We start from the raw sequence: 24801 nt of genomic DNA, 5'->3' as shown, positions 1-24801 counted from the left end.
ATACTGCCAGCCCTCTTGACCAGTCGAATGCTTGTCAGCGTGCGAATTAAGATCGACGGCCAGATGACGACCACGCTTGAAGCTTTGGTCGCGAAGCAGAGCCTTCGCTCTAGAAAGTATATCACACCATAAGAATATGCAACCGGCAGTGCACCTTTCCACGTCACCTGCGACTGGCCACATGCGGTGTCGGCGAAACAAATAAGCGTGTGTTGGTTGAAGTCACAGCGCCTAATGGTTTGCAGGTGGTAACTTGTTCATCTCATTACATTAAAAAAGAGCTTCGCCCAGGAACGAACAGGCGCGAGATAAGGACCAGAGCCGCAAGTGCTGAGGAGGTGCATTTTGTCCCTTTGGTGGCCATGTTTTATTTCGGCGTATCTACTTTAGCCCGCAGATCTCTGTTGAATGTTTTCAAGCGTGCAGCCCATGACAACCACTCTTATTGACAAGCTCTGGACGCCCGTAGGACAGAAGCCCAGCATTGGGCAGTTTCTAAACATTCGCAAAATCATTAGCAAAAGTTATGCTTCTCACGGCACACTTCCTTTAATAGCTATCTGATTTACTGGACGCGTTCTGCGTTGCCACTGCGCTCATGAACAAAACTGAACTGTCAAGGATCGAGGCTCGCTGCATAAAATCCTAGGAAAGAAGTATTATTCATTCAAAAAAAAGGTTTAAAAAAAAACAGGATTAATGCAGGGCACAAAGACTGCGTGAATCTAACTAGGCCGAAAATGGGAGGCCTGAGTAAGACACAGTTCGAGGACAGGAGAGGACGTTAAAAAACTAAGGACGGAGAGAGAGGGGGTAAAAAGAAAGCTCACGTTGTCTGCCCGCCAGCAGCGTTTCCTGTGTTAGCAATACCTGCGCTGCCATCTCTCTGCTAGGGGAGAAAAGCTGAGGGCAAAGTGATTGCGCTGTGACCGGAGAGCGGCGTTGTCACCGCAACCGCCGCTGCTGCGTTACTGCTCCAGCTACATTTCTTACGGCTAAAAATATCAAATTTCCGGAAATTTTTAATGATGGAATAGAAACGAGGAAAAAAATTGTATCTTTACCAGATACATTAGACAGATTGGGAACATACTCAAAACAAGTATATACATATCATTTATATACAGAGACGCCTTACGTTCAGCCCGAAGTTAACCGTTCTATGGTTTCTTGTTGACATATGTGCTCTATTGCCTCAAGCTTTGGGTTCCACAAGATAGCCGCTTGCTAAAGAGTGGTATGGATGGTGGGGACTGCAGTCTGCACTCACTTCCATGGTGAGGCAAATGCGCAGGCGGTGTAAGGCGCCATCTTTGGGTACTGTGGCTAGCTTCCACAGTGTATGCGGGAACTGAAATGGCTATGGCAAGCTGATGGTCAACTCCATCAATGTACCTTTTAGGAACATCTGTTGAGCAAACTGCACCAGAGTGCCAGAAAATGCTTGGTGAGGCACTGACACAAATGATATGTACCCCTGGGACAACTTTTCTTTTTTTCGAAAACCAGTACTGAATCGAAGCCTGCGAGATTCGAAACCGTGCATTCGAGCAGCCGTCAATTACGCTCGCCAAGAGAGCGACTCTCGGCGGTTGAATAGAACAGAGTGATAAGGAAAACAGTAGGAACAACTTCACAATAATGTAAAGAACTCCCCCCTTATGCCGGCACAAGCTGCAGTGCAGGAGTGTATCCAGATCTAATCGTTACCTGTTTCTCTCCAATCACAACACTTTGCACTGTGAAATGTTTTTACAGGTGAGAAATAAATAGTGCTGCAATGTTGCCAAGACAAAATGGACTACGACGTTTTTTTATTTTTACGGGAGTGCAGATTGTTTACGCATAGATACGTGGTAGCGGCGGAAAAGTAGCTCATTTAAAAATAGAGCTTTCAAATTTTCGACAAATGTAGCCGTGTGCTTATATGCAACAAAACCGCACAACATATGCGATTTGGTCCTTGCTTACCAAATAAAATGTAAGCATGACGGAATGGCTCAAACTCAAGTTATATTAAGACTGAAAAATAATGTTAATAAGGCACACTTTCTCTCGTCATTAATTTTTCTCACAGCCATTATTCACAGCTTTTAATGTTAACTGTGTAATGAGACGACTCGCACAATTAGTGTGGACGACCGGTCTTTGTTCAAGTGGTGCTGCTCAGCAGGCCAGCGTTCGCAAGCGCGCACCCGAGCTTCGCCAGCTTCGTCTTCTGTTTTCTTCCTCTCCTTCGTCGGCGCTAGCCGCTGGGGCAGAAAACCCCAAATCTCTTACAATATCCCCGGGGTGAAAAGGCGCCATCCTGGCGGCCTAAGGGCTCGAGACGATAGCTGGGTCGTAGAAGGGCTTCAGGTGGTCTAGGTGCACAATTTCACGGCGGCAGCGGCGATTATCAGACGAAGGCGTGATGGGCTAGATCAGATAGTTAACTGGGGATGTCTGCTGAACAACGCGATAGGGGCCTTGGTATTTGCTCAGCAGTTTTTTAGACTGCCCTGAGCTGGAGGAGGGCACCCAAAGCCAAACCAAGGATTAAGGAACATAAGACGGCGACAGGCCGATGGAAGCGGCGCGGGCGCTTTTTTGACGGTGCTGGTCGTGAGAAGTAAAGGAACGGGCCAGTTGACGGCATTCTTCGGCGTGCGCAGCGGCTTGAGACACGGTGGTCAATTCGGACGAATCGGGGCAGTAAGGGAGTATGGTGTCCATGATGGAGGAAGGCTCGCGGCCATAGAGAAGAAAATACGGGGAAAACCGGTAGTGGCTTGCGTTCCAGAATTGTAAGCGTAGGTAACGAAAGGTAGAACGCGGTCCCAGTCTGAGTGATCGGCAGAAATGTATTGGGTGATCATGTCGCCGAGGGTCCGGTTAAAGCGCTCGGTCATGCCGTTCGTCGGCGGATGGTACGAAGACGTCGTGCGGTGAACGATATGACACTCCCGAAGGAGGGCTTTCACTACGCCGGAGAAGAAGACGCGACCCCGATCGCTGAGCAATTCCTTAGGCGCACCGTGACGAAGAATGATGTTCTGAAGTATGAAACCGGCTACTTCAGAGGCAGTCACAGCTGGTAACGGTGCAGTTTCAGCATAGCGCGTGAGATGATCAATGGCGACGATGATCCAGCGGTGGCCAGCGGCAGTGAAGGGAAGAGGGCCATAAAGGTCAATTCCAACACGGTCAAATGGCCGGACGGGACACAGTAAAGGTTGCAGAGGAGCAGGTGAGTGCGGTGGTGGGTTCTTGCGACGCTGACATTCCAGGCAAGAGCGTATGTACTGGCGGACAAAACGGTACATGCCCCGCCAATAATACCGAAGGCGTAGGCGGGTAAAAGTTTTCAGCAGACCGGCATGAGCGCATCGCGGGTCGTCGTGATAACTGGCACAAATGGCGGAGCGGAGATGCCTAGTAATCACGAGCAGCCATTTGCGACCATCGGGGAGGTAGTTCCGACGGTACAGCAGCTGGTCACGCACGACAAAGTGATGACCTTGACGACGGAGCGCTCTAGAAGGGATGCGCGCTGAGCGGTTGGTAAGAAATCCAGAAGAGAAGTAATCCAAGGATCCTTGCGCTGCTCAGAAGCAATATCAATGTTGTCAAGAGAAGGTGTGAGGCCGGAAATAGATGGCGGGTCAGGATCAGAGGTCACAGGGGAGCGCGAGAGAGCGTCGGCATCGGAGTGTTTCCGCCCGGAACGATAAATGACCCGAATGTCGTAATCTTGTAAGCGGACAGCCCAACGAGCGAGGCGGCCAGATGGATCTTTGAGTGAAGACAGCCAGCAAAGGGCATGGTGATCTATAATGACATCAAACGGGCGCCCATATAAGTAAGGACGAAATTTTGTGATCGCCCAAATAATCGCCAAACATTCTTTTTCTGTGACGGAATAATTAGTCTCCGCTTTTGGGAGTGCACGGCTGGCGTAAGCAACGACGTACTCATTGAAACCAGGTTTTCGCTGAGCTAGAACGGCACCGAGACCAATGCCGCTGGCGTCCGTGTCGAGTTCTGTAGGAACGGAAGGGTGGAAATGGCGCAAGACCGGAGGAGAGGTGAGAAGCTGCCGCAGCGTTGCTAAAGCTTCGTCGCATGCAGGGGACCAAGCCGACAAGTCTTGGCTACCAGCGAGAAGTTGCGTCAGCGGGGCGATAACGGCAGAAAAATTATTGATGGACCGGCGAAAGTAGGAGCAGAGTCCAAGAAAGCTTCTGAGTTCTTTAAGGGAGGTGGGCTTCGCGAAATAAGCAATTGCGCGGAGCTTAGCAGGTCCCGGAAGTACACCATCCCTGGACACGGCATGGCCTAGAATTGTCAGCTGACGGGCACCAAAGCGACACTTTTCCAAGTTCAGCTGCAGGCCAGCGTCACTGAGACAGCGAAGAACACTCTCGAGGCGGAGAAGATGAGACGGAAAATTCTGGGAGAAGATGAGAACATCGTCCAAGTAGCAGACGCATGTCTGCCATTTAAGCCCACGGAGGATGTTGTCCATCATACGCTCAAAAGTGGCAGGCGCGTTGCAGGGACCGAAGGGCATCACATTAAATTCATACAGCCCATCAGGTGTGATGAAAGCTGTTTTCGGGCGATCGACTTGGCCATCGGCACCTGCCAGTACCCATAGCGCAGATGCAACGAAGAAAAGTACTCCGCTCCCTGCAGGCAATCCAGCGCGTGATCTATACGAGGCAGGAGGCAGAAGTCCTTCCGAGTAATTTTGTTTAGCCGGCGGTAGTCTGCGCAGAATCTAATGGAGCCGTTCTTTTTCTTGACGAGCACGACCGGAGAAGCCCACGGGCTGTGAGACGGCTGGATCACGCCGCGGTGTAGCATGTCGTTCACCTGTTCATCAATGATTCGGCGCTCGGCGGAGGAGACGCGGTAGGGCGTTGGCGCAAGGGTCCATGGGTGCCAGTGTCGGTATGGTGGCGAACGGCTGTGGCACGACCCAACGGTGCTTGAGGGGAGTCGAAGGATGCGCGGAAGCGCTGCAGCAAAGCGATTAGCTGGGCGCGGTGGTGAGGTGGTAGAGCGGCATCGACAGAATCGGAAAACATATCCGGGGAGGACGGGTCGGCGATGTCGGCGGGAGGAGTGAGGGCGTTGATGTCATGGGCGTCAGGCTCATCAAGGACAGGAGAAGCGTCGTCGAGATCGATGACATCAACTGTGCCAAGCGATTCTCCCCGAAGTAAAGTGGTGGGGAAAGGCAACGGGTTCGCGACGTATAGGGCGCCACAACCACCAGAAAGTGTGAGCACGGCATGAGGGAGCGTGATAGATTTTCGGTGCGCACAAAGAGGAGAGGGTGAATAAAGGACAGTAGCATCAGAGAGGGCAGCACAAGTCAGCGGCACGAGAACAGATGAGAAAGCTGGCACGTCGACGTCGTCAGCGGCGAGAATAGGCGCGGCGGTAACAGGGGAGGCGTCCAGAGGAGCATTACATATCGGCGACAAATTAATTACAGCACGCGCACAGTCAATGATGGCGTGATGCACAGACAGAAAGTCCCACCCGAGGATAATGTCTTGAGAGGAGCGGGTGAGAACTAAGAACTCAGTGGTGTAGGAGATGCCATGGATGACGAGGTGGGCAGTGCACGCTGCCAGAGGGCGAATGGGGTCAGCGCTGGCGGTGCGAAGCGAAAGGTCAGAAAGCGGTGTCATCACTTTTTTTAGTCTGCGGCACAAGTTGCGACTAATGATGGACCCGGCAGCACCAGTCTCAATGAGAGCGTCAACAGTAACACCTTCAACGATCACTTCAATAACGTTCATAGGAGCGGTGATAGGGCTTGAGACGGTCGTTGATGGCGCAGTTCTTGCCTCCGGAACTGCGGCGCCTAGTTTTCCGCTTGGAGGGGTGGTGACGGGCGCCGCATAGGACAGGGCGAACGGCATCGAGGAGACGGCGTCCGATGGCTTCGGCTGAAGGGGTCGGAGCGAGACGGAGAGGGATTCTGAGCAGGCAGAGGAGAAGAGACAGGTACGCAAGGCAACGGAACGCCGAACGTCGGCGGGCGCCCGTAGTCATGAGAACCGGATCCGTGCGTGCGGCACGAGCGGCCACATGACCAGCGAGACCGCAGGCATGGTATCGGGCGGTTATCTTGGGTGCGCCACGGATTCATAGGGCGGGGACCGGTGCGAGGCAGAGGATGGTGAATGAGTGGCAGTGCAGGGGCTAGCTGCCGCTGAGGGTACACGGTGACAGGTGGCGAATAAGCTGGCACAACTGGCTGAGGAAGTGGCCGGGCGACTGCTTCAGTATATGTCAGCAGTGCAGTGACCAGAGGGGGTGTATTAGTGGACGGCAGGACCTCAGCTACCTGCTCCTGGCTGACACGCTGAATAGATGGCCCAGCGATGGCGTTGGGGCGGGTTGGCAGGTAACTAGCGATAATTGACGAGCGACCTCCTCCCGCACAAAATGCTTGATGTGCTGAAGAAGTGTCGGCTGATCGTGGGCAGGACCGCCTACCGGAAAGCTGGAAAGGCTGTCGTCCGGGGAAATGGCACGCCGGCTGACATGGCGCTGACATGGCGCTGACATGGAGCTCGTCGTAGCTTTGGCACAAAGGGAGTACGTCGGAGACGGTTTGATGCTCTTTTGACACCAACGTTTGAAATGCGTCGTCCTCAATGCGTTTTAGAATGTGTCGTATTTTGTCAGGTTCGCTCATAGATGGATTGAACCGCTCACACACGTCAACTACGTCCTCGATGTAGCTGGTGAAATTCTCGCCGTTCTGCTGGGCACGACTGCGCAAACGTTGTTCGGCACGAAGTTTTCGTACAGTGGGGCGCCCAAAAACGTCAGTCAGGCCAGGTAGTAAAATCCGCTTCGTGGTTGCGGAACCACAAGATGGCGACATCGGTCAAGTAGAAGATGACGTTCGTGAGCTTAACGAAGTCATCCCACTTGTCGTAAGCACTCGCGCGTTCGTACTAAGCCAACCAATCTTCTACGTCGGTATCGTCCGTGCCGCTGAAGAGCGTAGGGTCGCGCTGACGGACGGCACCGGAACAGATGACAGCGGTGGTAACGGGCTGGGCTCGAGGAGTCGGTCGTCGTGGTAGAGCCTGCTAGCCTGGGCATCGTGGCATAGCAAGGGAAGAGCAGGCAGCACCTCCACCAAGTGTAATGAGACGACTCGCACAATTAGTGTGGACGACCGGTCTTTCTTCAAGCGGTGCTGCTCAGCAGGCCAGCGTTCGCAAACGCGTTGTTGTTGTTGTTTCCTTGGTGGCTTGGCACATACCCACGACGGGGTATGTGCCAAGCCACCCTGTCGTGGGCACATACCCACGACAGGATTCCGTGAGGAGAGCCCAAAGAAGGCAAATTGGTGCCAAGCTAATGGATTACCTTTTGGTGCCAAGCTAATGATTTAACTTTGTTTACGTATTCCGAGGAATTAAAGATGGAATTATAGATAAAAAGAAATTACGTGAAGAAATGAATGAAAAAAAAAAACAACGGGCATAAAGATTAGAGAATCGAATACAAGAAAAATTCTGAATGATTTTGCAATGCGGACATTTTGGGTACCATTAGAAAGGGAACCTGCCGGTAGCAATTATGTAATTATGGAGGAAATCGCAAACTTGATGCAATGCGAAACCTCTGGGGCTGGCACCGAAGGAGAGGAGAAACGCGCACCCGAGCTTCGTCAGCTTCGTCTTCTCTGTTCTTCCTCTCCTTCGTCGGCGCTAGCCGCTGGTGCAGCAAACCCCAACTCGCTTTCTTACAACAGCAATAATTTTTTGATACCTTATATAGTAGCCCTCTGTGACATGTTCTCCATCGCTCCACACGTGTTCTCCATGTTCGTTACAAAAATATAACATGTTAAAGATTTTCCTTGGGCTGAATCACAATTCGTGATCGAGAGACACGAGAGATCGTTCAGCTAAGAAAATATCTGTGCCGTAAAAAAGCGAGAGCCTATTGGGGTTGTAGCCACACTATCACTGTTAGATCAAAATAAAGCTCGCGCCCATCACGGAACCATTACTGTGACCGGTAGCCTGTTTATTCCCTGCTGCATTTTGTATCCGAATTCTTTATGTTGAGGCTACATTGATGGCACAAACAATGCCGCGCCCAGCGTACAGTAAACTTCATTGTTAAGAAGCGCAAAAAAGGCGAAGACGGCAGCCATCTTGATCTTTGTTTTTTTTTTGCGCTCATTAGCCATCCGTACGTACTAACTAGCTCAACTCCTTACGTTAACATATAGTAAAGTGACAACCTTTATAGCTGGCAGTATTTATTTCAGGCTGAGAATGAGGGCAGACGCTGAAGTTGCTTTGATGGAATCGACTGAACTATAAATTTTTCAACATGCCTTGTGTTCTTTACATACAAAATTTTGTGCTAGGTTTATTAACAACAAATTTGCTATTTGATCACTGTTAAGTAGACTACATGGGAGCTCAAGATATGAGCTGCCCTTGTCGAATCTTTTAGAGCGTGTAGCCATTCTTAAAGATTTACACAAGATACGTATAACATCCCGTTTCAGCTTTTCCACAAAATGTTTCTTAATGCGGTCACTAACACAACATCCAGGGTGTAAGTGGAACATTTTGACTCGCCAGCTACGTCCCCGTTGTGAATAAAATGCTTCCGGAACTCGCTGAATTAGACACGTGCAGAGGGTAGGCCCACAACAGTCATGATGTTAGGTTGATCAAATTGATTTCATGCGGCCCGTAAATTGGCCCTTAAAGTAACCGCAGAATTAAAATCACTCCTTTTTACACTGCGGCTTGGCCGAAGACCGCTTAGTTGGCGCCTAAACTAGTCCTCACTACGTCCGCAGCAACTGACAGCAACTGGTAGATCTTATTAAGGCGGAAGCCTTTAATGCCTCATCGTTGTAAGCAGCTGTTGTCGAGAGAAATTTCACTCTTTTCCATTGGTCGAAATGGTCGTGACGTCACAGTAGGCGAATTTCAAACGGGGCCAAATGCACTTTGGCTAGTAACCATGCAACCAATTAAAGAGATGGTATAGTGATGCCCCAAGTAAGTGGTTGGTTTAGGTTGGTTTATGCGGTTTAACGACCCAAAGCGACTAAGGCTATGAGAGACGTCGTAGTGGAGGGCTCTGGAAATTTCGACCACCTGGAGCTCTTTAACGTGCACTGACATCGCACAGCACACGGGCCTCCAGAATTTGTCCTCCAAAGAAATTCAACCGCCGCGGCCGGGATCGAACCCACGTCTTTCGGCTCAGCAGCCGAGCACCATAACCACTGAGCTACCGCGGCGGCCAAGTAAGTGAGACTGAGCTTAGTTAGTTAGATAATTAACCAATATGCATAATTAAACTTTCCAGTTAGGCCAAATAAATAAATAAAAACTAGTAGGAAATAAGTAGAGTTGGGGAATCGCACCACGCTCTCCGGAGTGCACGACGAGCATGCTAACCACTCCGCCATGCCTGCTCGATGGTTTGGAATGAACAAAGGCGCGTCTATTTAATACGGTGTCTTCGTTCACTCCCATTTTCCTCCCTTCCCTTACGCCAAGGTTAAGGTGTCCACCGAGACATGGAGACAGGAGCATTTCCTTTCCTCAAAAACCAATTTACCGACGAGCAAGGCGTAGATCCGAATGGGCGATGGCGTTCTGTGGACTCCCGAGGCAGCGTTGAAAGACGCTGTAGCGTTCCACTACAAGAGGCGTAGCTTAACATCTTAACCGCACCTTAGTGACACAAGCAGCAACACCGCGCTTAAGGCTTTCGCCTCACCGCACATTAGCTCAACAAGGTGACCCCCTAAATATTTGATGTAGCTAGTGAGATTATGGCGCATTTCCGATGCATTCTGTAAGCACTCAACACTAGTCTACCACACTCAGTCTACATACTTTCAGTCTATTCTACAACTGAAACCTGGGCCGGCTTGCACGAAACAAATAAGACCGGCTTATTTCCAGTCTAATCTTATTCGCAGTCTAAAAGCACTCTCGGTTTTGAAGAAAGGAAAGGCGCATAGCTGGTTCATTTTGTCAGTAGACACCTCAAATGCACCACGAACTCCGACTGAAAGTTCGGTAACTCAATGTTTTAGTCAACGTTCGTGCGCATTTGAGGCAATCACCGACAAAGTGAACCATCTATGCGCCTTTCCTTTCTTCAAAACCGAGAGAGCTTTTAGACCGCTAATAAGATTAGACTGGAAATAAGCCGGTCTTATTTGTTTCGTGCAAGCCGGCCCTGGTGACTTTATCTCCTAGTTAAACATTTCCGCCTTAAAATACAGTTTCATAACGCTCACCTTTGCCGTGAGGAACGCTTCCAAGAACAGCAACCTGATGAGCACTCCGTAGGATGCCTCAACCTCGGTGGCACAGAAGACCGGCCGATTGCTGATGCCGCGATCGAATTCGCCGAACTTGTTCCTTAGCAGTTCGATGCTTCCAAGTTGGGCGAACACCTGCGGCACAAAACCGGTTCGGCGGCTGCACTCCTCTGTGTCCTAATCTCTTTACAGCATTACCTACAGAGACCCCCAATTTCTATATGCCCTGTATCTCATTGTCTTCATCCGGAATAAAATGATGTCATCACATATCAACGTGACATTAATTGTTGTCATCGGCCTTATACAACAGAGGGCCACAAGTAAGGAACTCGTGACATTTTTCCTCTCGTGAAAATGGCACTGCGCACATCTGTTGCGCAATTTTCTCTTGATGCGATGCGTTTGCACTTGGCCTGTTCCTTTATATCAGAAAAATAGTGCAAGTTCCGGACCGACATGTCGATGAGGCAAAACTGGGCACTGTAAATTTCTAGAAGGGCGTAGAAGAAGCGTGCGGTGGTGGTAGAAGAGTACATGCTTTTAGTGGGTACGTCATGATATGGTTCTCTGCTGCTTGCGAAGGGAATATTCGATACTTGCATGTCATGGCGACTTATTTCAATACCTAAGCAAAATCCGCCATCCTGTAGGAAAAACGCTTTGAAGACCTCTTGTAAAAGAATGTCAAAACAAAAGAGTCGCCAGGTCAACCTCAGGTTTCCCTGTTCCCTCCTATCACTCCTTTGACTCCCCGTAAGCCTACAAAACCTAACATTAGGAACACTGTTGACTTATTTTAATTGACGGAATACCTGCACGAAGAACCATGCGATGTGCTGCGCCATCTCGCGTTGGCTGTACGTGGCGAAGAGCTCGTCGACCGTTGAGAGAAGCGCCGTGTCTTCGACCAGGACGTGGTCACTGGCATTAAAATCGGGCCATAATGCCACGTTCAAGCCGATCTCGGACCACCATTGGGAAGCGTTGATGCTCGGTGTGAGGCGTTCGATCTCTGACAGAGGCAACTCAGCCGGAGTCTGCGAAAAAGCCCGAAGGGACAAATAAATATTAGTTCCCATGAGCTTTTATCTTGGAGGTATGCGTTTGCATCCGGGTGCATTACTGACGCGTGACCATTCTTTAGTATATGTGGTACGACATTGAAGATATCAAAATAACGAAACCGTAATTACAAATACATGACGTAAGTTACTGCCTTGGACATATCTACAGCATAAAAACAATGGAAGGGGCCATTATGTCTGTGTGAGCACAGGGCAGCCTCAAAACGCGGCTTCAGGTAGAAGAACAAATCATTTCCTATATAACTACCTGCATGTGTAGTTTTTTCGGCTTAAGACGGTAGGCAATTAGCTTAGATAGCTCACTGTTTCTTTATGCCGTGATAGTTTTCGCAGCAATGTGTGGAAATATTCTTTCTATTCAAAACCAAGAACATACGAGGCGTTGACTGTTCCCGGTTCTTTTTTATCATTTTCATTACCCGCCTATAAGAGGGTTAAGAGTTCGTGGAATTTTATCGGCCCCTCCCTTTCCTTCCCGTACGTTCATCATTCTTTGTAAATCACCTGTCTTGTTCTTCTGAATGAGCACCTCCATGAAGCGGCCGAGGATGTCTGATTCCATTGCCGCCGTCATCGCGACTTCTTCTTCGGTCGGCTTTGGCTCGTTAACGCCAGCAAAGGCCTGGAAGTAACTCATGTAGAAGGTGTAGTAGACCCGCTTGGCTATCAGGCTCTCATGGAAGTTGGGCCAGAACATCATGAAGCTGCCCGAGCGTAGCATCAATGCGTAGCATCAAAAAGCCCTAGAGAAAGTAGTCACATGGTGTACGAGGGGGTACCCAAAAGAAACCGGACTAAATTTTTTGGTCGGCAAAGCTTCTGTGGTACCGCGTTTTGCCACTAGGAGCGCATGGAACGAACATTCCTGATTGAGTAAGCCGACTTCCGTCGTTGAAGGAGGTCAGACTAGTTTAGGCAGAGTTTTAGAGTGACGACTTTTTTGTGTGAATGTCGTTTTTGCAATGGCTGATTTTCGTGAACAGCGTGCGCCGGTGAAATTCTGATTTTTGCTCGGAAAAGTTGAATGTAAATTCTTGAAATATTAAGAAAGACGTACAAGGATGATGCTATGGGGACAACTCAAGTGTTCCTGAATCGAATCCTGAATCAAAGCAGCAATCATGCCAATGGAAAACTTCAAATTCACCTCGCCTCAAGAAAGCTCGTCAGGTGAAACCAAACCTCAAAACAATGCTGATTTGTTTTTTCGACGTGAGAGGAGTCATCCATTGAGAATTTGTTCCGCAGGGTCCGACAGTTAGCCAGGCTTTCTACTTGGATGTTTTGAAAATATTGGGCAACAGTGTGCGGTGGAAGCGGCCAGAATTGTGGCGGTCGGGTGACTGGTTTTTCCATCATGGCAATGCCCCTGCTCACACAGCCCTGTCTCTACGACAAATTTGGACCAAAAATGGCATGACCCCTATTCCTCAACCCTCATACTCTCCCGACCTTGCCCCGTGCTACTTTCTTTGTTTCCTAGAATGAAAAAAATAGGTGAATGGAAAGCGTTTCGCTGATGTTGCTGAGGTAAAGAAAAAAACGACGGAGGCACTGTCAAGCATCGCAAAAGATGAATTTAAACAATGTTTTGAAAAATGGAATGAAAGATTCGACTAGCGTATCATTGCAAGTGGGTAATACTTTGAAGGAGATTGAAGGTCTGTGCTTAAAATGTGGCCAAATAAGTTAGAGAAAAAATTAGTCCGGTTTCTTTTGGGTACCCCCTCGTAAGGGCCGGCGAACGTGGCGGCCATGGCACGTTGAGGAACCTCGTCCATCCGCCTGTTTGAGAAAGTTTGCTCCATCCAACTTCGGACGATCGCTGCATAGTGAGCAGGAGCCCCGTCCTGTTGGAATATCACATTTTCTTACTGCATGTGGAGCCCTTCAAGATCGTGCGAAATCTTGTTTGCCAACATGTCCAAGTGGAAATCGGCCGTCGCTGTGTCGTAGAAAAACAAAGGCCCCACGATACCATCCCGCCAAATCCGGCACCAAACGACGACGCGTGTGGACTGTACGTTTCTTGCGGTAAAATATTTAGCATGCTCCTGCGCCCATTACCTTGCATTTTGGCTGCTGACCTGACCGTCCAGGTGGAAAACTGCCTCATCCGTGAAGAGCAAAAACTGCAGATGGCCACGATTCTGCGTAATTCTTTGCTTTTCTTCTCGCCAGAAAACGTGCCGGCGCTCCATGTCCTGCTCTGAAAGCTGTTGTGCGGTTTGCAGTTTGTGCGAGTAGTATCCCTTACTTGAAAGTGCACGGCTGACCGTTGACGAAGACACCCCGAACAAAAGCGCGCCTGCAGGGCAAGTGCGGGTCCGATGCAAATACTCCTTCAACAGCGTTTTCTATGCCGCTGTGCGCCTTGCCTTTGTCGCTCCGCTCTTTCCTTTGCACCGTTCCCTTTTCCTCTAACCTTTTCCGCCACTTTTGCACTGCTTTCTCAGTGGGCGGACGACGACGGAACTTCTTGAATTCATGACGGACGACGTGAATTGGCCTAGATTCGGAAAGCCACATCAGAGCGGCAGCCTTCTCGTCCGCAGGGTATGACGGCATAACGCTATTTTCCGCACAGCACGAACACAAACCACAGGGCTAAAACGAAGCTCCCGTAACGTCCGGACTGAACCATCGAAAACAGACGGCATTTAAAACAAGATGGAAAACAGAATTAAGTGACCAGCTCCCGTATATTAGTGTCTTGGATGTTATTTTAAACATTGTTCTGGGTTATTTTGAGAAAGAAGAATGATATCTCTTTCCGAAAATATTAATTTCAAGGAGCAGACGACACGTACATTCGAAAAAACCGCGCGAGGTGCGCATTGCAGCCCCAAGCCGTGACATCGGTTGCCTCACTGCTCGCCAGATGGCGCAGCCTGCCAAATTGGCTTCTTTGCTCTACTGGACGAAAAGTTCTGGCGCAGCCGAATGTAGTTTTTCGCTGATTCCTGAAAATGCAGGCAAGTTTAGATGTTAAATTACTTATCGAAAGAAGAAGACCATCATAAGCTACCTTGTAGTCGGCGTTTGGACCCGTATAGTCCAGTTGTTTGCGCAAGATAATGTTTTCTAATACGGACAGATAAATAAGGGACAGGCGGTAGTTGAATAAAACAATACACATAAAAGTAAAGTGTACACAACACGAAGGACCTCTAAAATGGAAAAAGCACTGGACGAGCATAAGCCTGAAACAACAAGCTTCGCCGCTGTTGAGGCTCAGTGGTTACGGTGCTCGCCTGGTGACTAAAGATGCGTGTTCGACCCCGGCCACGGCGGTTGCATTTAAATTGAGACGAAATGCTAGGGGCCCGTGTTCTATTTATTTATTTATTTATTTATTTATTTATTCAAATACCCTAAAGGCCCGAGCGGGCATTACATAGGGGGGAACAACAGTAAAACAAAGCAAGAAAAAATTTCCGATGAGTACAAAATTCGTTGGCCGGGAACACGTTGTTGAAAAGCATCAAACACTCAAAATATAAAGGCACATGACAAAGAACACTCAGGTTTCCTTCAAAAGCAGTGCTTCAACTAGAATGCAAAAATATGAAGGTTACAGCTCGAAGTGACGTTTTAGAGCGGTTACAAACGCTTCGTAATCATTGGCAGACGCAATGGTGCCAGGGAGTAGATTCCATTGACGGATGGCGATGAGGAGAGGCGAATGAAAGAAGAGATTAGTTCTAGCAAAAATGGGTTCTACTTTCAGTTGGTGATCAATGCGTGGGAATATCCGATGAGCCGGCTTGATATGGTACGAAGCAAAGGAAGAATGACTGTGATATAATTTGTAGAAAAATGACAGTATGGAAACCATTCTCCGTTTTTCGAGAAGAGGTAAATTTAGAGCTTTTTTTATTTCAGTTACACTCGCTGATCGCGAGTAGTTCTTCGATATGCACCGGGAGGCTTTATTTTGCAGGGACTCCAATTTTGTTACTAGGTATGCTTGATGGGGGTTCCAGATCAAAGAGGCGTAATCCAATTTCGAGCGAACTAATGTAGTGTATGCTAATAACTTTGTGTCTGGATTAGCTAAACGCAGGTTACGTCTGAGGAAGCCGAGTGTTTTGGAAACTTTGTTAATAACCGTATCGATGTGCCTGTTCCGTGAGAGGTCTGCTGCTAAATGCAAACCTAAATATTTTATGATGGGTGCCGATTCTACTCGCACATTGTTCAAAGTGTAACGACAAGGTTCGGCGCTAGATGTTGAGGTAAATCTAACAACTTTTGTTTTTGAGGAGTTAATTTCCATTTGCCATTGTGTGCACCAGTCATTAATTTTGTTAAGGTCTGATTGTAGACGAGTAGAGTCGGAAGGATCAATAATCTGTCTGTATATCACGCAATCATCTGCAAATAATCTGACCGTGGAATTTAGGTTATTACTTATATCATTAATATAAACTAAGAACAAGATAGGTCCGAGTACAGACCCTTGCGGTACTCCAGATTTAACGTGGGAGAGGGACGACGAATGCCCATTAACAAAGACTGTTTGATACCGACTGGCCAAAAAACTCTTGATCCAAGAAATAATTTTAGGATTTAAGTTCAGATTCTCAAGTTTATTTCTTAGACGTATGTGTGAGACTTTATCGAATGCTTTGGCGAAATCTACGAATACGGCGTCTATTATAGAGTGAGCATGAACAGCGTGATGAAGGTCAGTGATCAGTTCAAACAGCTGTGTTTCGCAAGATCGACCGTGTAAGAAGCCGTGCTGATTGACAAAAAAGAAGTTTTGCTGTACCAGATAACCCATGATGGCAGATGAGAGTATGTGCTCGAGCAATTTGCAGCTGATGTTAGTTAACGAAATGGGCCTGTAATTTGAAGGGTTAGAAGCATCGCCGGATTTAAAAACGGGAATGACACGCGCAATTTTCCAGTCGTTTGGAACACAACCTGTGTCAATGGATTGCTGAAAGATAGCAGCTAAGATGGGGCATATTGCAGGTTTTGCTATTTTGAGTAATTTAGGACATATCCCATCGAGGCCGGGTGCGGAGTTAGCGGGTAGACGGTCTATGGCAGAGGATACGCCCTCTGGCGTGACAGTTATGTCGGGCATAGTTGAATGCAGCTTTGTAAATGTCAGGTCAGAAGGTAAAGGGCTCTCATCTGTGAACACTGAGCAAAAAAATTGGTTAAATTCCTCTGCTAGCTCAGGGGAGGTAAGGAGCTTGCCTTCTTTAGTTATTGACACTGAGAAGTTGGAACTGTAATTTGGATTAACAACTCACCAAAACTTTTTAGGATTGTTCTTTAACAGATGCGAAATGTCATGGTTATAAAACTTGTCTTTCGCGTCTTCAATTTCAGTTTTGCACAGTTGCGCCTGTGTGCGGTATTGATTCCAATCGCGCGCAGATCCTGACACTTTATATTTCGCGAACAACCTTTTCTTTTTGTTTATACATCTTTTGACGCTCCTTGTGAACCATGTGCTTTCTGTTGATGTGGCGATGGTGACTTTGGGCACGTACTTATCTTTTAGCAAAGTTAGTTTATCGCGAATAAGAGACCAGTTTTCATTGGCATCCCGTGAACCGAAAGAATGAAAAACATCGGCAGAAAATGATGATAGTTCATTGAGCAGCATATTAGCATTTGCCCTGGCATAGTCAAATATAACTTTCTTTGCCTTTTCTGGTTTATTCCTGGCTACTGTGAAATCGCACTGCAAAATCCTGTGGTCACTGACACCATCGAGCTCGTTTACAGTTCTCTTGTCGGGTTCCGTTGTCAGAACAAGATCTAAAAGTGAATCACCACGCGTAGGTATGGAAACTAGTTGATGCAGATCAAAAAGTGAGAGCACATCCAGAAAATTCTGGCATTCACGCTTTCTTATGCCGTGAAGGGGGCTGCATGTCTGCCAATCAATATGCGGATAATTGAAATCACCTGCCAGGAATATTGGCGAGCGTGGAAATTTGTTCTGCGCGTAAGTTAGAGATTCATTTAGGTTTTCAGGGAATTCCTCGTGCGAATCAGGTGGGCGACAGCAGACCCCAACGGCACAAGTTACTGATGGTGATAGACGCAATGCAACCCATAAAATTTCCAGACACGATCCTGTATCAACAACATAGGCTTGCAGGCTTTTCCTTACGGCGATCAACACCCCGCCACCGCGCGAGGTAATGCGATCTATTCTAAATAATGAAGAATGGCTGGACAAGGATAGTTCAGAATCAGCAATATCGGGAGATAACCAGGTCTCTGTGCCCAGCACAAGGTCGGCTGAGCATGCTTCAACATAAGAACACACATTATCTTGTTTTGGAAGGAGGCTGCGGAAGTTTGACACTAAAATTGACAATGCTGAATTTATGGGTTTATTTTGTATTCAGTGGTCCTCAGTGGTTGCGTCATGTTCAGGAGTGGTCATTTCACTAATGCCGCTTTTGGGGGAGTGGATGTTAAAATAGCCCAGGTGGATAACGTTTTCGGAGTCCTCCACTTTAGCACCCCTCAGAGCCTGAGTAACTTTGTAATGTGAAAAGCCATAAAAAAAAAAACAGTGAACTTGCGGAACAGGTCACGTAAAACAAGCTGAGCTCGTAGGAATCTTGTAAGAAGGGATAAAGCACAACAAATAAGACACAGGCTGGAGCACTGCCTAAATTCATTCTGGCAAATAAGCGGAGCACAACCAACCAGTTCAGAACAAAAATGAGTAACAGTGCTGCAAATGCAAGGCTGTGCAGTGTACTTCGTGGTCATAAATCTTCATTGCACACGTGTTCTTTATCAGCCACAATGAATGGCATGGTATAGCTCGCATGGAGCTATTATGAAAATGCGTCCGCATTGGTTTCGCACTGAATTAGAGAAGTTCGAAAATTTGCGAGGATAGCTGCTAATGTCCAAATCTGAATAATCAGTGGAGCTAGAGTAGAAATGTCGGTCGGTAAAAAATATGATACCCCTTCATTCGCTGTATACTCCGCTCTACGTGAATCCTGAACGAAGCAATCTCTTTAGTTCCCTGACCCTGGCCCCTTGAAAATATGCCGCCTCTAAAAAAATTGCTGTACGCTCAATTTCACGCCCTTATTTTTCAAAAGATCAGCAATAACGAACCCCTTGTCTGCCATCGCACAGTCATTGTATTCAGAGTCTAGCTCCAGAAACCTACTCCGTAATATAGACTCTCTGTCAGAAGTGGAACCTTTGAAGAGCTCGGACACAAATGTTAGGAGCCCACTAGGAGGAACCCCTATGAGTCATTTGAATGTGTGCGAAGACTTCTAGGTGGAGTAGGTGCTTGACTGAAGTAACATAGATTATGGCATTTCACAGCGAATCTACGTGACATCTAGGATCACTCTTGTTGAGGGATAGTCCCCAACACGGTGTAAGAAATATTTCAGGTGATCCAGCTCACCGCGCCGTCCACACGGCGGCCGGAGAAGAAATTCAGTACCCATTTCCCTCTCACGCCACCAGATGGCGTTAGGGCCGAGGGGGGCTTGGCGCCTTACGCTGTGTTCGTAGCGTGCTGCTTTTGCGCTTGCTTTTCACGTTAGTCTCTTGCTTTGTTCGTGATGATTTCACTTGTGTGGTGGTGTTTGGTTGCCAAGAGTTATCTCCTTCATGCGTGTAGTCAAGTCGTCACTTTGAAGGCAAGAGAAATGCGGAAAAAGTGCTTTGTGTTGGCCCGTGTTTTCTGGTCACACTATGACACGCTATACGTTGCAGACACTAAGCATGAAGGCAAATTGAGGGCTTGTCCTAAACTCTCATACTCACATCTAAACCCAACAAATACTGAAAAGATGCGGGTGAAACTAGCAACACTGCTGTTCAGCCTCAGCGTTTCCGATGGGCTAGAGTTCTATTACAAAAGCGGTACGCCAGGTCTAGATAATGTCAAGGGCACTGTTGATTTTACTGTGAAAATGAGCAATTTATTCGATGCATTGAATCGGAAACATCAAAAGGGAGGGTTAAAACTGCACAGTCAAGATTTTGTTGTTCTGGAATCTTTTCTGATTTGGCTCAATAAATGGGAAAAAAACGTGAACGCCGAGATGTTCTGTCAAATTCAACTGCCGAGGGCTTAAGAGCGACTATTCTCTCAAGCCTGCAACTTTCGAAGTACCTGTTGAAGAAATGCAATTTCAAGTATGTTTTATCTGCGAAGTTTAACCAAGATGTGCTCGAAAAATTATTCGGTATTATCCGCCAAGCAGGTGGGCAAAATGAGCACCCGTGTCTACCAACTTTCTTGCAGCTGTACAGCATGCTTTCTGTGTACAGCTTCTTGAAACCTCCAAGATATGGTAACTGCCAGGTACCGTTTTTTCAAAATTAACCAGGCTGCATGGTTTGCTTCTAGCTCGTACAGTGGAACCCTTACAGCTTCCCTGAAGGTCAAATGGCTGTTAAAAGGAAGGACTGGGGGTCTTCTTACCTTCCAACAACTTTTGGTCTTTAGGAAAGCCACAAAGGCTCAACTATACAAGCTAGACGCAAACCGTGAAGCCTGGTTACTTTTGACAAAGACGGTGCATGACGATGAAGACTCGCGTCTGATAAACCTGTCCGACATGATGCTAGCCTTCAAAGAACCTTACGAGCCACGTATAAATGAGCTGAAGGCCAAACTTGATGGTCTTGTAGAGAGAGAATGAATGTGAGGACTTTATTCACAACGAACCCGACTCAGGTAGTGTAACCAATTGTATAATTTATTATGTAACCGGGTTTCTATGCAGGAAACTGCTGAAATGCACCGATATCTCAGCGTGCAAGGCTGGGCTAACGGCTTCTGCAAAAGTGACCAGGCCTGAAGCAGCCTTAGTTTTGCAGAAAACACGAGGCGGGCTGCTACATGCAAATGTTGCCATATTTTCTCTTAAACGAAATAGAAAAACAGTTTCAGAAGCATGTTTCTGATAAGAATGTCTACGACATAACTGTCGACTACATTCTAGACAATAATAAGATGTCATTTCCATGTGGTGAGCATAAAGTCGACATAATGGCACAAGTCGGGCATTATTACGTAGCACTACGTATGCGTCAGTATTGCAAGCAGCTGAAATAGAATGCTGAAAACAAAACACAAAAGCTGCGCAAGCTATCGAAGCTAGTTTAAAACTGTTTTATCCTCGTTGAAATTTTGAGGTACTCTCTTTTCGTTGCATTGTCACAGTGTCGCCCACGGGGCCTGTTTGTTGTCGTCATAACTGCGTAATAAATTGGTGCATTTCATTGCTTGTGTTTTCAGAGAATAAATTGAAGTGCGTTCTATATGACTTTTAAATTCTTGCAGCTGCTTCCCTCTTTTTAACCCGAGCTCTACAAACACCTACCTGTAGTGAAAAGCCGTTTGTGTGCCACGTGAAAAAAATATACACACATACTACTTTTCAGTACTTTTGTGGGCGTCAGTATTGTATCCAATAGCTCTGGTTCTAAATTCCGTAGGAATGATGATCTGTTACCGAGTTATGTACACCAGTGTCTAGCTGTTCTACACACACATGGAAAGCAAAAGTGGCGATCAAAATAGCGGACGTTGGTAGACATGGCTAGCTGTGATATAATTGTTGCAGCTCGATTGTGCTTTTTATCTGCACAATAACAGGCCATGTTAGGCGTTCGTTGCCTGAGGAAAAGCGGAGCACACGCCAAAAATTATCGCGGTTTCAGATGCCATCGCATCTTTACAGTAACATCAGGTCATAACCTGGAAATCTAGCTGACCAGTTTCGCTGAAAAGTACTATTAAAATCAAGTAAGTTCATTCCGCACAGTTGACGCATCACCGATAACGCTAGAATTACTGATAGCACGCGTCAATATTTCTTACACCGTGGCACGCGTCGCGGTGCACATTGGAAAGCCTCCTGTACAGTAGCGCCATCTCACGGTGAAGTGTCGAATTGGGTACGAGATTTCCGCGGCCGCGGAGGCGCTGTTACTACACCTGAAATATTTCTTACACCGTGGTCCCCAACAAACACAACTAGCATGTGGTCATTAATCACGTTTCTAGCCGCCCACAAGGGTAAAGTGTCCAATTTAGCATACAGAAAATTATGCCAGGATTTGCGTATTCTCGACACTGTAGAATGCGTGATTCCAAACCTACGTGATAGGGCAGCCTAACCAAGACCTGATTCGCAGAGCTCAACTTCTTTTTGCGGCCCTTTGCAGACCTAGCTTAACTGCTGCCCTCAGAACGCAGAACATTGCAGCCACCTTCCCCGGGTTCCAGGAAGACCAGGAGAGATATGAAGTGCTTATAGCTTGGCAGCCCGTTATTGAAATGCATATCTTCATCAGAATCCTTGAACTGTACAATTGAAAAGCAGGTGTTTTTTATCTAAAGTAACCTGGTGAGCCATGGCAGCCTTCTCTGCTCGCAGTTCATGAACTTCAGCCTTTGCTGACTGCAGCTGTTCTTCAAAAAAACCCGTTATCGCGAAGCTTTCGGATGTCATTGCCTGGCTTCTCGACAATGGCAACATGACTCTCAATTTCTCCCTAATTTGATCAATCTGAAGATGCTGCCTCTGGCAGATTCTCAGTTTCTGCCTCCATGGTGACGCCTCTAGAAGCAGACGGCGCCTGTTCTGCTGTACGATTCGGCATGCGATCTTGTGCGGGCTACACCTGGTCCTGCGGCTTGGCGGCTTGCTTAGGTGGCAGTGCTGCACACTGCTTTGGCGGCTTGCGTTGTTGACACTGCTTACCAAAACTAAACACAGACAGCACTGCTGTTTCTCGGAGTATGTTATGGCCACTCGCCACACCAGGAATGAAATAGCACACTCGAAAATAGAGAGTTACAGCATATTGTTACCGTGTTTACGTTACCGTTTACCTGGCCCGGCTAGCAACATCACTGAACGCGCAGCCATTACTGGGCCGCTGGCAATTCACGGAATCCCTCTTAGCGTTGCGGAGAGCTAGCGTTCGCTCGGTAAAAAACATGGCGGCGCACTGCACGGCCGCTTCGAACCAAATACAGCATCGCCGCCGCATTCTTCTGCACCATTTACCGCTCTAAACAAAGGCATTCGCTTTTCATTCTCATACTCTCACGCATACGTCGAGGTTTAAATGATAACTATCCACATTTTGTCGGTAATTCAGTGATTTTCTAGCAGTTAAGCCTAACCAGTGTACATAGGTAAAATAGGAACGACAACCCTACAATTTTTCCGCTTTATGCCAGCTTTAACATTTCCCTCTATTTTAATAGTTTTCTTCCTGGAAAAAAAATTTAATGCCAATACTTATGTGATATTAATGACAAAATCTAGAAAGAAAAAGTTTCATCAGTCCCAGAGTTGAGACGCTTTGACTTACTGTCACTAGACGGCGCCAATGTGTTTACATTAAAACATTTAAAAAAGCGACATGCGCACGGCAAACTGAAGTCCTAGTTTCGTTTCTTGCAACGTAAGCAACGTAGAAAGCGCAGCGTGCGCAAGCTTACTACACAGAACACAGGAGCCTGCGTACGCTGCGCTCACTGCGTTCTGCGGAGTAAAATTGTCTACTGGCCGGGATATGTACCCGCCACGGTGGCCCAGTAGTTAAGGCGCTCGTCTACCAAGCCGGAGGGCGGCAGCCTTCGGGCTACGGCCGTTTATCTGTTTTTTTTTTCAGCCAGCGTCCGCTCCGGCGGACGCGGTTGTTGCGACGCGCGTCTTTACTCTCCCCTTTTCTCTTTCATCTTATCTTTCAACTCACTTCTATCATAACGTGGCAGCGGTGGTGGCTTGGCTTGAGCCAGTTGGCAGGCCCGTGCACTTTCCTTTTCATCCTTCTCTCAGTCGCAACCAACCAGCCGGAGTACCCGGGTTCGAACCCAACCGCGGCGGCCGCGTTTCCATGGAGGCGGAACACACAAGGCGCCCGTGTACTGTGCGATGTCAGTGCACGTCTAAGATCCCCAGGTGGTCAAAACTATTCTAGAGACCTCCACTACCACACCTGTTTCTCTCTTTCATCTTTCACTCCCACCATCCTCCCTTCCCTTACGTCGCGGTTCAGCTGTCCACCGAGATATGAGAGACAGATACTGTGCAATTTCTTTTCCTAAAAAAAACAATTCGTCAATTCACCGTGATTTTGAAAGCCGCTGAGCCGGCCGTTAACAGAAAAGTAGTGTGCACGTCTTTATATGCAGAGAAAAAGATGATTAAAGTGCGTGTAGCATCTCACTGCAAAGAAATGCTTGCAAGGCATGCGTATTTTTGCTTGTAATAAATGCTGGGGCATCTGCCATCATCATCACCCTTTTTCGCCATACGCTGATTTGTTACGGGAGAGACGGTATGCTAAAACGTCTTCTGGTGTGCGCAGCGCTAACCTGCGCGTGCTCTAACCAGGTAAACGGTAACATAAACACTTTAACGGTATGCTGTTACTCTGTAATGTTTAGAGCATACTTTTGTGCATTTGGTCACAGCAAAATTTGGACCTTCATCTTTTCTTATGGCTACAATCCACTTCTTGTGCACTGTGGCGTCCTCTGGGAAACGGTGAAAGAACACCTATAAAAAAAACAATTGTAACCTTACCTTAATTTTCTAGGTATCGAAATGACTGTTAGAAACAAAATGACTCCACCAAATTGTTAGAAGCTGCTCTGGTTGTCGTCACCATATGCAAACTTTCCTTTTCTGAAGAAGCGAGGGCTAAACTAAATTTCCCCAGGCACGATCATTTCATCATCGAGTAACAAAGGCACCCGCGAGTGGCTTTCACAACGAAGTGACACGTGCAGGGTCGTCCACTCTTACAATTCTAGAGGCCCGTGTACTGTGCGATGTCACTGCACGTTAAAGAACTCCGGGTGGTCGAAATTTCCGGAGCCCTCCACTGCGGCGTCTCTCATAGCCTTAGTCTCTTTGGGACGTTAAACCCCATAAACCAAACCAAACAATGTTGCTTCGTACTGCCGGCGCTCCGCGGAGCGCTTCTGGCGGGCGCCGTAGAAACTATCGCGCACGAGCAGCGATATCCGGAGGCGGGGCTTCGCGCCCTCTGCTAAAGTGCGCTCTATAATGCGGTGAAGTGGGCTTCAATTTTGCAGTACATCCGCATGACGCCTATCGGAGAAACGTTTCTGACTAAAAATGCGCTGTAATTCGTATTTGTGCGTATCCCCTCAGACATGAAACCACAATTAGCCACCTTTCGTCCTCTGGCACTTCTACATTTCAGTTTAGTGTAGCCCATGAGCAGAAAACATAGAAGTTACCAGACGCACCTGTGCTCTCGGTCTAGGCAGGCACGAATCACATTTTGGGTCTTAGTTGGGATAAGGCAACGTTCATGTAGTATTAATCCCAGAATGAAGTTGCGTTCGGTGGCAGATAG

Source organism: Amblyomma mixtum, chromosome 7 (genome assembly GCF_055824585.1).
Source record: "Amblyomma mixtum isolate Tamu chromosome 7, ASM5582458v1, whole genome shotgun sequence".
Taxonomy (NCBI): Eukaryota; Metazoa; Arthropoda; class Arachnida; order Ixodida; family Ixodidae; genus Amblyomma; species Amblyomma mixtum.
The sequence above is the reverse complement of the archived record's forward strand: the minus strand, read 5'-3'. Positions refer to the sequence as shown.